This window comes from Loxodonta africana, chromosome 2 (assembly GCF_030014295.1).
Source record: "Loxodonta africana isolate mLoxAfr1 chromosome 2, mLoxAfr1.hap2, whole genome shotgun sequence".
In the NCBI taxonomy this organism is placed as follows: domain Eukaryota; kingdom Metazoa; phylum Chordata; class Mammalia; order Proboscidea; family Elephantidae; genus Loxodonta; species Loxodonta africana.
This window is the reverse complement of record NC_087343.1, coordinates 11241376-11253824: the sequence shown is the minus strand read 5'-3', so window position 1 is coordinate 11253824 and position 12449 is coordinate 11241376.

The window sequence follows — 12449 nt, the reverse complement described above, 5'->3', positions numbered from 1 at the left end:
GCAGTTAAGCTACTAATTTATTTGAATTTCCCATTCCAACCCAACTAATTCAACTGAAGCAAAAGTCCACTGTGAAAAGCCCTTTGAAGGTGAAAGGTAAATTTTCAAGATAAAAATTATTATCATTTTTTTCTGAGCTAATAATTTAAAAAACAGTAGAATGCAATGTAATGCTTTTTAAAAGACATTTCCTTATTATTTTATTTTTGACAATACCAGTAATGTGCCAACGGAAGTATGTTTTTTCACCAAGATGATTAGTAAAATACTATTTAAAAAGCATTTTGGGAAAATAGCAATTTAAAATTCTCTACTCAATAGGGAAGTTTGAAATTATAATCCTTATTGATGTTGTTGTTGTTAGGTGTGATTTTGACTCACAGTGGCCCTATGTACAACAGAATGAAACATTTCCCAGTCCTGTGCCATCCTCACAATTTTGCTGTGTTTTAGCCCATTGTTGCAGCCACTGTGTCAATCCATCTTACTGAGGGTCTTCATTTTCTCCCCTGACCCTCTACTTTACCAAGTATGATGTCCTTTTCCAGGGACTGGCCCCTCCTGATAACGTGCCCAGAGTACGTGAGACAAAGCCTTGCCATCCTCACTTCTAAGAAGCATTCTGGCTATACTTCCCCCAGGATAGATTTTTGGGTTCTTCGCGCATTCCATGGTATATTCAATATTCTTTGACAATACCACAACTCAAAGGCATCAATGCTTTTTCAGTCTTCCTCATTCATTATTACATATAAGGCAATTGAAAATATCATGACTTGGGGTAGGAGCACCTGAGTTCTTAAAGTGACATCTTTACTTTTTAAGACTTTAATGAAGTCTTTTGCAGCAGATTTGCCCAGTGCAATGCATCATTTGGTTTCTTGACTGCTGCTTCCATGGGTGTTGATTGTGGATCCAAGTAAAATGAAATCCTTGACAACTTCAATCTTTTCTCCTTTTATCATGATGTACTTATTGGTTCAGTTGTGAGGATTTTTTTTTTCCTTTATGTTGAGGTATTATCCATACTGAAAGCTGTAGTCTTTGATCTTCACCAGTAAGTGCTTCAAGTTCTCTTCATATTCAGCAAGCAAGGTTGTATCATCTGTATATCTCAGGTTATTAATGAGTCTCCTTCCAATCTTAGTGCCACATTCCTCTTCATACAAGACAGCTTCTAGGATTATTTGCTCAGCATACAGATTGGATATATATGGTGAAAGGATACAACCCTGAGGCACACATTTCGTGACTTTAAACCACCCAGTATCCCTTTGTTCTGTTTGAACAACTACCTCTTGATCTATGTACAGGTTCTTCATGAGCACAATTAAATGTTCTGGAATTCCCATTCTTCCAATGTTATCCATAATTTGTTATGATCCACACAATTGAATGCCTTTGCCTAGTCAATGAAACACAGGTAAACATCTTTCTGGTATTCTGTGCTTTCAGCCAGGATCCATCTGATATCAGCAATGATATCCCTGGTTCCACATCCTCTTCTGAATCTGGCTTGAAATTCTGGCAGTTCCCTGTCGATGTACTGCTGCAACTGCTTTTGAACAAGCTTCAGCAAAATGTTACTTACCTGTGATATTAAAGATATATTTTGATAACTTCAGCATTTGGTTGGATCACCTTAGATACTGGTAAAGTTATGGATGGGGACATAGGGGCACTATCATTTGCATCAGTCCCCATTTGTACTGGATACACCACTGAAAATCACATGACAGGATTCTAAAACCTCATTTTGACTTTGTCATCAGAATTGACAGAAAATTTCTTCTCTATGCAGAAGCCCAGAGTGGGCTGGAGTGATCAGGTTATTCATATTAATGACCAAGATGCTGTAAAAGGAGGCTAAGGGGGTGTTGAAATAAATTACTTATGTCTTCAGAATCCAGACAAACTGAGTTGAACATCTACTCCAAGACTCGAAGCCCTGTTGTTTGTTCTGCTGGGTGCAAATAAAAGTTGTATGCTGTCATGTGTGTCTCATGGAGGAGCCTGTGAACCAGGGCCTTTGTAGTGATGCCTAGCAGATTAACAGAGGTGTGTCCTCTCTACATTGTTGGAAGACCACTAGGAAGAAGGAGATGTGAGACTGCATGACAGATACATGATCTGAGCTCTTGTGATGGCTGTGACATCACTGTCCTGTTTATTCAAAATGTGAGCAATTTCCATTTTTTGAGACATACAGAAATGACAAAAATAAAAGACTTGTTATATAATCTTTAGATTCTCATTTCCTGTGTTGCCCGAGAACAGAGAATAGAGACATTTGCCTGAAAAATAAACACAGTAATAAAATGGATAATATTAAAGATAATAAGATAAATGAAATTAGAGAACATATTAAATACTTTAAAATAACTCACTAGAAGCTACTTTGGGGTCTGGTATCTGAGTAAGTAGGGAATGTCATGCTTAGAGCAATTTTTTTCTTCCGTCTTATTTCAACTATGTAACATAGTTTGCATCTTGCAGATTTGCTCTATCTAAAATTTCCATTTCTGCTTTTGGCCATAATGAAATGACAGAACATTTACCTTCTTGCCTTAAATGAGTAGAAAATTGGGCAAATATATGGAACAGGAATTTTCAGACATTGAAAACATGTAGTGCAAGGCACTAACTGATAAAGATCAAAGACTACAGCTTTCCAGATGGATTACACTTCAATATAAAGAAAAAAAAATTCTCACAATTGGACCAATAAGCAATATCATGATAAAGGGAGAAACTGTTGAAGTTGTCAAGGGTTTCATTTTATTTGGATCCATAATCAACACCCATGGAAGCAGCAGTGGAGAAATCAAATGGCATATTTCACTGGGCACACCTTCTGCAAAAGACCTCCTTAAAGTGTTGAAAAGCAAAGATGCCACTGTGAGGACTAAGGCATGCCTGAACCAAACCATGGTATTTTCAGTTGTCTCATACACATGCGAAAGCTGCACAATGACTAAAGGAGACCAAAGAAAAATTGATCCGTTCGAATTATGGTGTTGGTGAAGAATACTGAATATAGCACGGACTGCCAGAAGAATGAACAAATCTGTCTTGGAAGATGTACAGCCAGAATGCTCCTTAGAGGGGAAGATGGTGAGGCTTCATCTCACATACTTTGGACATGTTATCAGGATGGACCAGTCCCTGGAGAAGGACATTGATATGGATTAAATAATGTCCCCCCAAAATATATGTTATAAATCCTAAACTTTATGCCTGCGGTTATAATCTCATTTGGGAATGGATTGTCTTTGTTATTTTAATGAGGCAGGATTAGTGTAGGGTGTATTTTGAGTCAATATCTTTTCAGATATAAAAGATGTTAAACAGGCTAACCGATGAAAGATGTGGTAAGGTAGATGCCAAGGCATATGGAGATCTCCAAGGAACCAGCAAGCAGAAGGGGAAGAGACAAGGACTTTCCAACAGAGCTGACAGAGAGAAAGCCTTCCCCTAGAGCCAGTGAATTCAGAATTTGAACTCTAGCCTTCTAAACTGTGAGAAAATAAATTTCTGTTTGTTAAAGCCATCCACTTATGGTATTACCATTATAGCAGCACTAGATGGGTAAGATAGACATCATGCTCAGTAAAGTAGAGGGTTAGTGAAAAAGAGAAGATCCTCAACGAAATGGATTGACACAGTGGCTGCAACCATGAGCTTGAACACAGCAATGATTCTGAGGATGGCACAGGACCAGGCAGTGTTTCATTCTGTTGTATATGGGGTCGATATGAGTCAGAACAGCCTCGATGGCATCTAACAACAACAACAAGTGCAACACAGTCGTTCTAGAATAAAGGGAACACTCAATGTGAGTTCCATTATTGCACAGCTCACTGCCAAGAGAGAGTTCCCAGGCTGAAGCAGAGATGGGGGACAAAATAGAGGCTGGTGCAGTCACTGAGTTGAAGAAGCATAGGCTGGATTTCGGGGATGCTCAGGCAGCTATAATTTGTGTAGCAGAGTACTGGAGAGGAGGGAGAAGCACAGAGAAAGAGAAATCACTGTCCAGAGGACTTTGGATGGGTCTCCTTGAATCTTTGGTTGAGCACTGAACTCTACATGAATGTGAAGAAACTACCTGAGGCTGAAGAAAAAAATCATCAAAAAGATACAGGCAGAAACATCCCTAGAATTCACACAAGACCAGCAATAGTTGTGTTCCCTCAACCAGAGTGGCAAGTTCTCTTAAAAGATTGTATATCAATTAGAGGTCTAAGAAAGGTAATATTCCACCAATGGAGACAGATAACCATAGACTGTTGACTCTTAAGGACCCATTCTAACAAAGCTTCAAAGATTACTTTGTAAGGATCACACTGGGAAGAGGGTGGCAAAGTCTAAGTATTTTAAGGAATAATAACAATAATAAAAAATTCAAAACCTAACAATGTAAAAGTTACAGTGTCTGGCATTTAATAAATAATTGCTGGGCATGGAAAGAAGCAGGAAATTATTAAGCATAACTGGGAGAAAAACCAATTAATCGGAAGAGACAGCAATGACAGAGATAATGGAAATGCTACCAAGGCTCTTAAAGCAGCAAAAGTGAAAAATGCCTCAAATGTTCAGGAAACGAGAAAAACATGAGAATTATGAGGCAATGGAAAAAAAAATTAAAAAAGGACTAAAGTGGAACTTTGATAGAAAAAGTATAATACTTCAGACAAAAATTACTCAGAATGGGACTTAGAGCAGAGTAGACACTGCAGAGGAAAAGATTAGTGAATTGGAAAATAATAATGAAAAATATTCAAAATAAAAGAAACGGAGAAAAATATTAACAGAGCATCAATAAGCTGTGGGTAAATATTACGTAGCTTAGAATGTATAGAAGATATTGAAAGAAGGTCAGAAAAACATCTTCAAAATTATGACTGTAAATTACCTGAATTTGCTGAAAAATATAAACCCTCATATGAAAGAAGCTTGATAAATACAAAGCAGAAGAAACATCAAGAAAACATCTAAGAACACCATAGCCAAATTGCTGAACTTGTGATAAAGATAAAACTCTTAAAAGCAAGCGCAAATATTGTATCATCTCCTGAAATATCTAGACTAGGCAAAAGCGTATAGACCAAAGTTTATTAGTGGTTACCAGGGGCAGGAGGGGCGGGAAAGGGGCAATCACTGCTTATGAAGCATTGAGCTTTTGTTTACGGTGATAAAAAATTTGGTAATGGAAATTGGTGATGATTGCACATTGTGGTTAATGTAATTGATTTTACTAAACCGTACACATAAAAAAACACTAAATTGGCAACTATTGCATTACATAAGTATATAAATGTATATACACATATATTCAACCTTAAAAAGTAGCCAGAGGAAAGAGATAAATTATATCGACTACCAACAAGAAGAGCAGCAGAAATATGAAAAAAAAAAAAAAAATATGAAAGCCAGGATAAAATGGAGTGATATCTATAAAATGTTGAAAGGAAAAACAAAACAAAAATATCGTCAACTTAGAGTTTTAAACAAGAGAGCATTTCTTTCAAAGATGAAGAGTATGTATTACAAATGTATGACACAACCTCACTAAAGGGATGGGAGAAAAAGGGGCTGACCTAAGTAGCTTTGGGAATGAGTGGAATATGTAAGAACAAAAATGAAAGGAACTGCATGTCTTGAACTGCACAAAAGGAACTGAGCAATTTTGTTGAGTGCTTATTATACTACATCAGGAAAATGCAATGACTTATTTTAGAAAGAATTTTCAACAACAGGTGGAAACTAAGGGGGATTGTGTGACTGGGTCAATATCTAAAATAAAATATACCCCTTTTCCATTTAAGCCAAGTTTTATTATATGTGTTAAGCTGTTTCTTTGGTTGTGCATTAATGTGACGTACTCCTTAATTAGACTGTAAACACCTGGAGGCCTGGGCACCTCAAAGCTCTTCACTCCTTGGTCACACAAAACAGTAAAACTTTAATAATTGGCTCAGACTTAACTTTAGTTGAGTTAGAAGATTGTCTTAGTTTGCTCGTGCTGCTGTAACAGAAATACCACAAGTGGTTGGCTTTAGAACAGATATTTATTTTCTTATAGTCTAAAAAAAAACCCCAAAACTAAACCCATTGCCATGGAGTCAATTCCAACTCTTAGTGACCCTATAGGACAGAGTAGAACTGGATAGAGTTCCCAAGGAGCATCTGGTAGATTCAAACTGCTGACCTCTTGATTAGTAGCCATAGCAATTAACCACTACACCACCAGGGTTTCCTAGAAGGCTAGAAATCTGAATTCAGGGCACCTGCTCTAGGAGAAGGCTCTTTCTGTTGGCTCTGGGGGAGGACCCTTTCCCAACTTCTGCAGCCCCTGTGTTCCCCAGTTCATTGGCAATCTTGGCATGGCATCCATCTTCCCCGTTTTGGCTTACTAGTCTTAGCGTCTGTGCTGCTCTTTATAGCTCAGAACTGATTAGCCTTAGGACACACCCTACACTGAATATGACCACACTAAAAAAAAAAAAAGCACTGTGTTTTTTTTTTTTTTTTAACATAACAAAGGAAATTTTATTCTCAAAAGGGATTATATCCAGATGAATAGAGGGTAGGATTCCAACACATTTTTGGCAGATCAGAATTCAATCTATAATAGAGATGAAGATATGTTCCAATAGATTCTCTTTGAAATCTAAAATTCTCCATTAGTTTAGGAGTTCTGCAACTAAACAGCCATTTAAATAAGATTTGCCTTCCCCTACCTTTTTTTTTTTTTTTTTTTTGGTCTTATTTCCTAACTCTCCCCAGGTGGGAATTAATAACACACACATCCATGTAAGGACCAACATTTCTTTCTTTCATAAAACTGATAATTCATTCCAAAGCCAGTCTGAAAAACATGCCAGAACGCCGCCATTGCAGCCAGGTGCACTTGGCAGACAGACATTCTGGCCACGTGACTTTGTGATCCTGGAAACAGTGGTTCTGGGGAGTGGGCGGGGGGGTGGAAGGCGGTGCTGACATCTCTATTCTTTTGTCTGTCTGAGAAATCTGTGCACTGGCTTGTGAAAAAATCAATACTGCTTTTCCCTGGAACTTTCTCCACAGGTGAGTTGATTGATTATCACAGTTCTTACCATCCCTGCCCCCAATTTTGTTATCAGTTTGTTTCTCTTCCTGTAGGGTTGAGCATCCGATAACATCTCCAGTGGGATGACATCCGAACAGTTTCCATGACCTTATCCTCTGGGCGATCATGTCTCGGTGACTGAGAGATGGCTGTGGCTATAAAGCAAGGGTCCCTATCATCAAGATCTTCCGGGTCCAATTTATGGAGTGTTGTGTTAGTGCAGGCAGCCTTGAGCCAACCAGACCAAGAATCTGTAGGTGGGTCCTTCTCCAGAGATGACCCTTTGCAGATTGAATGTAATGCATATTTAGTCTGAAGACTCACCTCTGTCATATCAAGCTGTCTTTCACAATATAATTTAGTTTTCCTGTGGTGGAGTAGGTGGATGAATATGCTGGAAAACAAGAATGCTGTAGCTAGTCAGAAGAGGAAGCTGCTTGTCTGGCAGGAATATCATAGTAGTTAGAAAACTTAAGGTTTTTTCCCTTGCTCTGGGTGATCTGTGACTGTCTGGTTGCGCTCATGTCCCGGTCTCTCTCTTGAGGTGGTCAGTGATTTTGAGCTGCACTGTGACCATTGTGTAGCAATCTACCAGGGGACGTTTTCCTGTAAAGGGAATTGAGCTTGGAAGGAAGCCTGAGATTAAACAGGCGTTCTGCCTGTCCAAAGTAGGATTTTTTCCTTCTCTACTCTTACTGAAATAGTAAAATCCATTCCCATTCTCTAGATACCCTAAGGACGTCAATTCCTGGAGGCAGGTGTGAATGAATAAATGAGGCATTGTGCCACTCGACTCCAGGTTCCTACATTCATTCCTAACTAGTGTTGTGGGTTGAGACAAAACACTGCCAATTCTCTCTCTGTGGCTGTCTCTCTTTTTTGCTTTATTTATTCCTCTGTCCACTATAGTTGCACACTTTCTTGCCTTGATTTGACGTTCAATCACTGATCAAAGGAGGAATCTGTGGGACATTTGTTATGAACAGACATGCAAGTTGCAAATGCTTGCAAAGAACTGTAGGATTCTTAATTGAAATTATAAACAGTCTAGAGGAATGAAGTGTATTTGTGGAGAGAAACCTCACTTTTTTTTTTTTGCCCAAGATATTATTGTGCTTTTTGATTCCTCATGAACCTTCAGTGACAGAGTTGAGAGGGCAATCCGTGAAGTGCCTGAACTGATCCCAGGTGCACAGGTCTTGGCCTCAGTTGGTCCAGTACTATTAAGGGGAGACAGTCCCACCCCTGTGGCCTTCATGACTACATTTCCTCTGGCCCTTGTCTTTTCTAGCAGTTTCCACAAATGCTTCCCTCTTATAAGCAGAATCTTCAAGGCAGACCTCATAAAGTCATTCATTCTCTCAAAATACTAGCTTTTCCCCTACAGGCTCATTGAGTAACTCCAACAATGCCACAGGTAAAAATTGTTTCCTTGTGAAGGCACCACAACGAACTTTCCCTATATGCTATCCCGTCACTTAACTGCTTGCTATTCTGTGTCCTAAATTCACCATCTTTTTAGTCTTTCATCTCAAATCATTTTGTTGGTTGGCTTGCTGTGAAACTCCCCTGCTCTTGGTCCAGATCAATAGCGATGAATTGATTTGTTGCTCCACCGTGGAATGCACGCCCCCCACCTCTGGCTCAGCGTGGCCTGAGAATGGGAAGGTGGGCAGTGTTGCTGTTCTGTGTTAAATGTACCTCATCAGAATCAAATCCAGCCAAAGGGTCAAACAACACTGTCGCCTTCTTCACGTGGCTAACACTCAGCTCCCAGTATCCAGTGTGAATGAGATCTCTGAGTAGGGCTCCCTCCTCCCAGCCCCACACGCTGAGTATGCCTCTCAAATCCTCTTTGCATGCCTACTTCTTGTCCTGCTGAACTGGGAGCTCCTGAGCCCAGCCCAGTAACTTGTGGAGCATGTGCTTAGAAAGTTGCTGACAAATCTACATCCATGCTCCTGTGGTGCAGAACAGGGGAAGCGGTGGTTCAGTGGTAGAATTCTCACCTTCCGTTCCAGAGACCCAGGTTTCATTCCCAGCCGGTGCACCTTAGGTGCAGCTACCAACCATCTGTTGGTGGAGGCTTAGTGTTGCTATGATGCCGAACAGGTTTCAGAAGAGCTTTCAGGCTAAGTCAGAGTAGGAAGAAAGACCTGGTGATCTACTTTGGAAAAATCAGCAAAAGAAAACCCTAGGGATCAAACAGCCAGATCCACAACCGGTCACCGGGAGAACATAGGACTAGGCAGTGCATGGGGTGGGCATGAATCCAGGGAGATGAGATGGCAGCTAGCAACAACAACGGCACAGAAAGATAAACTGAGACCTAAGGAGGTCAAATGGATAGGCCAAAGTCACACAGTTGAAGACGGGTGTCTTAGTCATCCAGTGCTGCTATAACAGAAATACCACAAACGTATGGCTTTAACAAAGAGAAATTAGTTTTCTCACAGTAGAGTAGGCTTAAAATCCATATTCAAGGGGTCAGCTCCAGGGGAAGGCTTTCTCCCTCTGTCGGCTCTGGAGGCAGATCCTTCTCCTCAGTCTTCCCCTGGTCGAGGAGCTTCTCAGGCGCAAGGACCCCAGGTCCAAAGGATGCGCTCTGCTCCTGGTGCGGCTTTCTTGGTGGTATGAGGTCCGGAACCAACTGCTTGCTTCCCTCTCCTTTCATCTCTTGAGAGATAAAGGGTGGTCCACGCCACACCCCAGGGAGACTCCCTTTACCTTGGATCAAGGAGGTGACCTGAGTGAGGGTGGTGTTACAATCCCACCCTAGTCCTCTCAACAAAAAATTACAACCACCAAATGGAGGACAATCATACAATACCGGGAATCATGGCCTGACCAAGGTGATACACACATTTTGGAGGGACATAATTCAATCCACGACACCAGCGCAGGGCAAAGTCTCAGTGTCCTTGTTCTGCCAATGATTCTCACTCTCTGCATCAGATGTGGTTTATTAAATATCCCTCGCAAAAATTAGAGAAGGAAGAAAATGACCATGCTTCATATTCTCTTATATTTTGAAAAGATAAATATAAACGATAAATATCCTAAAGAGGTCCTAAATTATAAGCTCCTTTAGGGCTAAGGCTGTGTATTTCCCCCTGGAACCAATGGAATTCTGAGCAATGAGTATACTTTCAATACATGTCTGTAGAAGGAAATTTTGGGTTGCCACTAATACTATTTTATCTCTGTTGGCGCTGTGATTAAAGTGATTTGCTGATAACTGAAAAGCTGGAGTTCAAACCCACCAGCAGCTCTACCGAAGAAAGATGTGGCAGTCCGCTCCCATGAAGATTACAGCCATGGAAACCCTATGGGACAGCTCTGCTCTGTCCTATAGGGTTGCTGTAAGTTGGAATTGACTCAATGGGAACGGGTTTTATTTTGTTTTATTGGGTTTCTATTGAAAAAGGGGACTATAACTTTCATGTTTAATTTATAATTTTTTAATGACATTTTCCTGTCTTACGGCTAATTTTAAAGTAAAAGAAACCAGAGTAAATACGGTAAATGCATAACAATTTTAATATCATAAATTTTCTTATGCATTTAATTGTTGGACAGGATGTTTGAAATGTATTTTATTTTGCTTTATCATTCTCATTATCTTAAGTTCTTCCTTACTCTTCTCTAGAACTTTGCTATACCTCGTAATGGTCATTTTCTTAGTGGGTGGTGAAGTAAGGACCCAGCGTTCCCCAAACCAAGTATAGTTTCCAGTAAAAGTTAATACCTAGTAGAATTTTGCATTTGGTTATTGTGAAACATGCATCAGGTTCCAAGTTTACTTTCTAATATCACAGTAGTAAAAGTTTTTTTTTTTTTTTTTTAAAGGATGAAGGAATGAATGAATGGCAGCCAAGAATGAGTTCGGATTTTTCCACCTAGGGACTGGTGATGTGAGGCATGTCTTATATACTCTGGACTCAGTTTCTTCATCTGTGAAGTGGGTGTAAAAGAGAGCCTGCTCCTCATAAGATTATTGCGTGAGTTAAATGATATATGGCATGGGAAGGGCTTGGCACCTGCCTGACACCCAGCAAGCACTCAGAAGGGCTGGTCCATCTTCATCCCCACTGTGCCATGTTCATTTCGCCTAGCTCTTTCCTGCCAATGTTTCTACTTACCTGTTCTACCCAAATAATCAGGCTTGGTATCCCATACGAATTATTCAACAATAATTGCTGTGATGCAAAGAGAAAATAGGTTAGTAACCAAAACACAGTACTTCAAAAGGCAACCATATTTTGTTTGCCTTTATGGAGGCTTTTAAAGAAGTTAGATTTGGCTGTTTTAGATGGGGCTTCTCTTCAGGTTCCCTGCACTACTTCTTCCTTCCATTGGCCAAGGTTTCCCAGTTCTTCCTCTATGCCTGGCCCTGAAAGGCACTTGAGTTTGTGATTCTTATCTCAACAGACTGAGGCAAGTAGAAGCCACAGGCTAAGGAAGACTGTGTGATAGGAAGATTGCAGTAGCAGGGCTTGCCATGAAAGCAAAGAGAGGGGACTGAGCCGGGGAGATAAGACAGCAAAGGCAAGAGAAGGTATATTTCACACTCTGATAAACGTGGACATTTTCAAAGACTTGCAAAAAGACAAGTAAAGATCAAAAGAGGTAACCATGCATTTCTTTGCTGTATTATTTATATGCTAGATTTTTAATTGAAAAGGTAGTATATACAAAGGATAAAAAAAAATCAAACTCTAGAAAAGCATAAATAATTGAAAGGAAGTCTTTCTGGCTGCTGTTTCATCGACTCCCCCACCCCACCCACCCCTAAGTCTCCCTGTTCCAAGGGTGCATCACTTTGATGTGTTGCTCACCTTGGGAGACTCCGGGCTGCCCAGACTTTCTCTTCAGGCTGGGGGCAATCTCTACCTTCCTTGATAATCCCTCTTCAAAACTGTAGACTGGGGTAATGCTGTATCTTTTCTAATTTTATCAAAGGCATAGCTATCCTTTCTTCTGATTATTTTTGGTTGTTTATTTATTTATAAACCCACCATCTTTAACCACTTAATCCTGCAAAGTAAATCTTGAGGTTGTGGGTCTTCTAGAGAAAGACAAGAATCACCCGTAAATACCTGAGCAAAAACCCGTTCAAACCCGTTGTTACTGAGTGTGTTCCCACTCATAACAACCCTATAGGCAGAGTGGAACTGCCCCATAGGGTTTCCAAGGCATCACCACATCACTTTATGGAAGCAGACGGACACATCTTTCTTCCTTGGAGTGGCTGGTGGGGGCTGGTTTATTTTAGGTTTTTCTCTACATACAAAGTGCAAGTGGAGACTCTCTGTAAGTTACTAGAGCATGAAAGGAAACA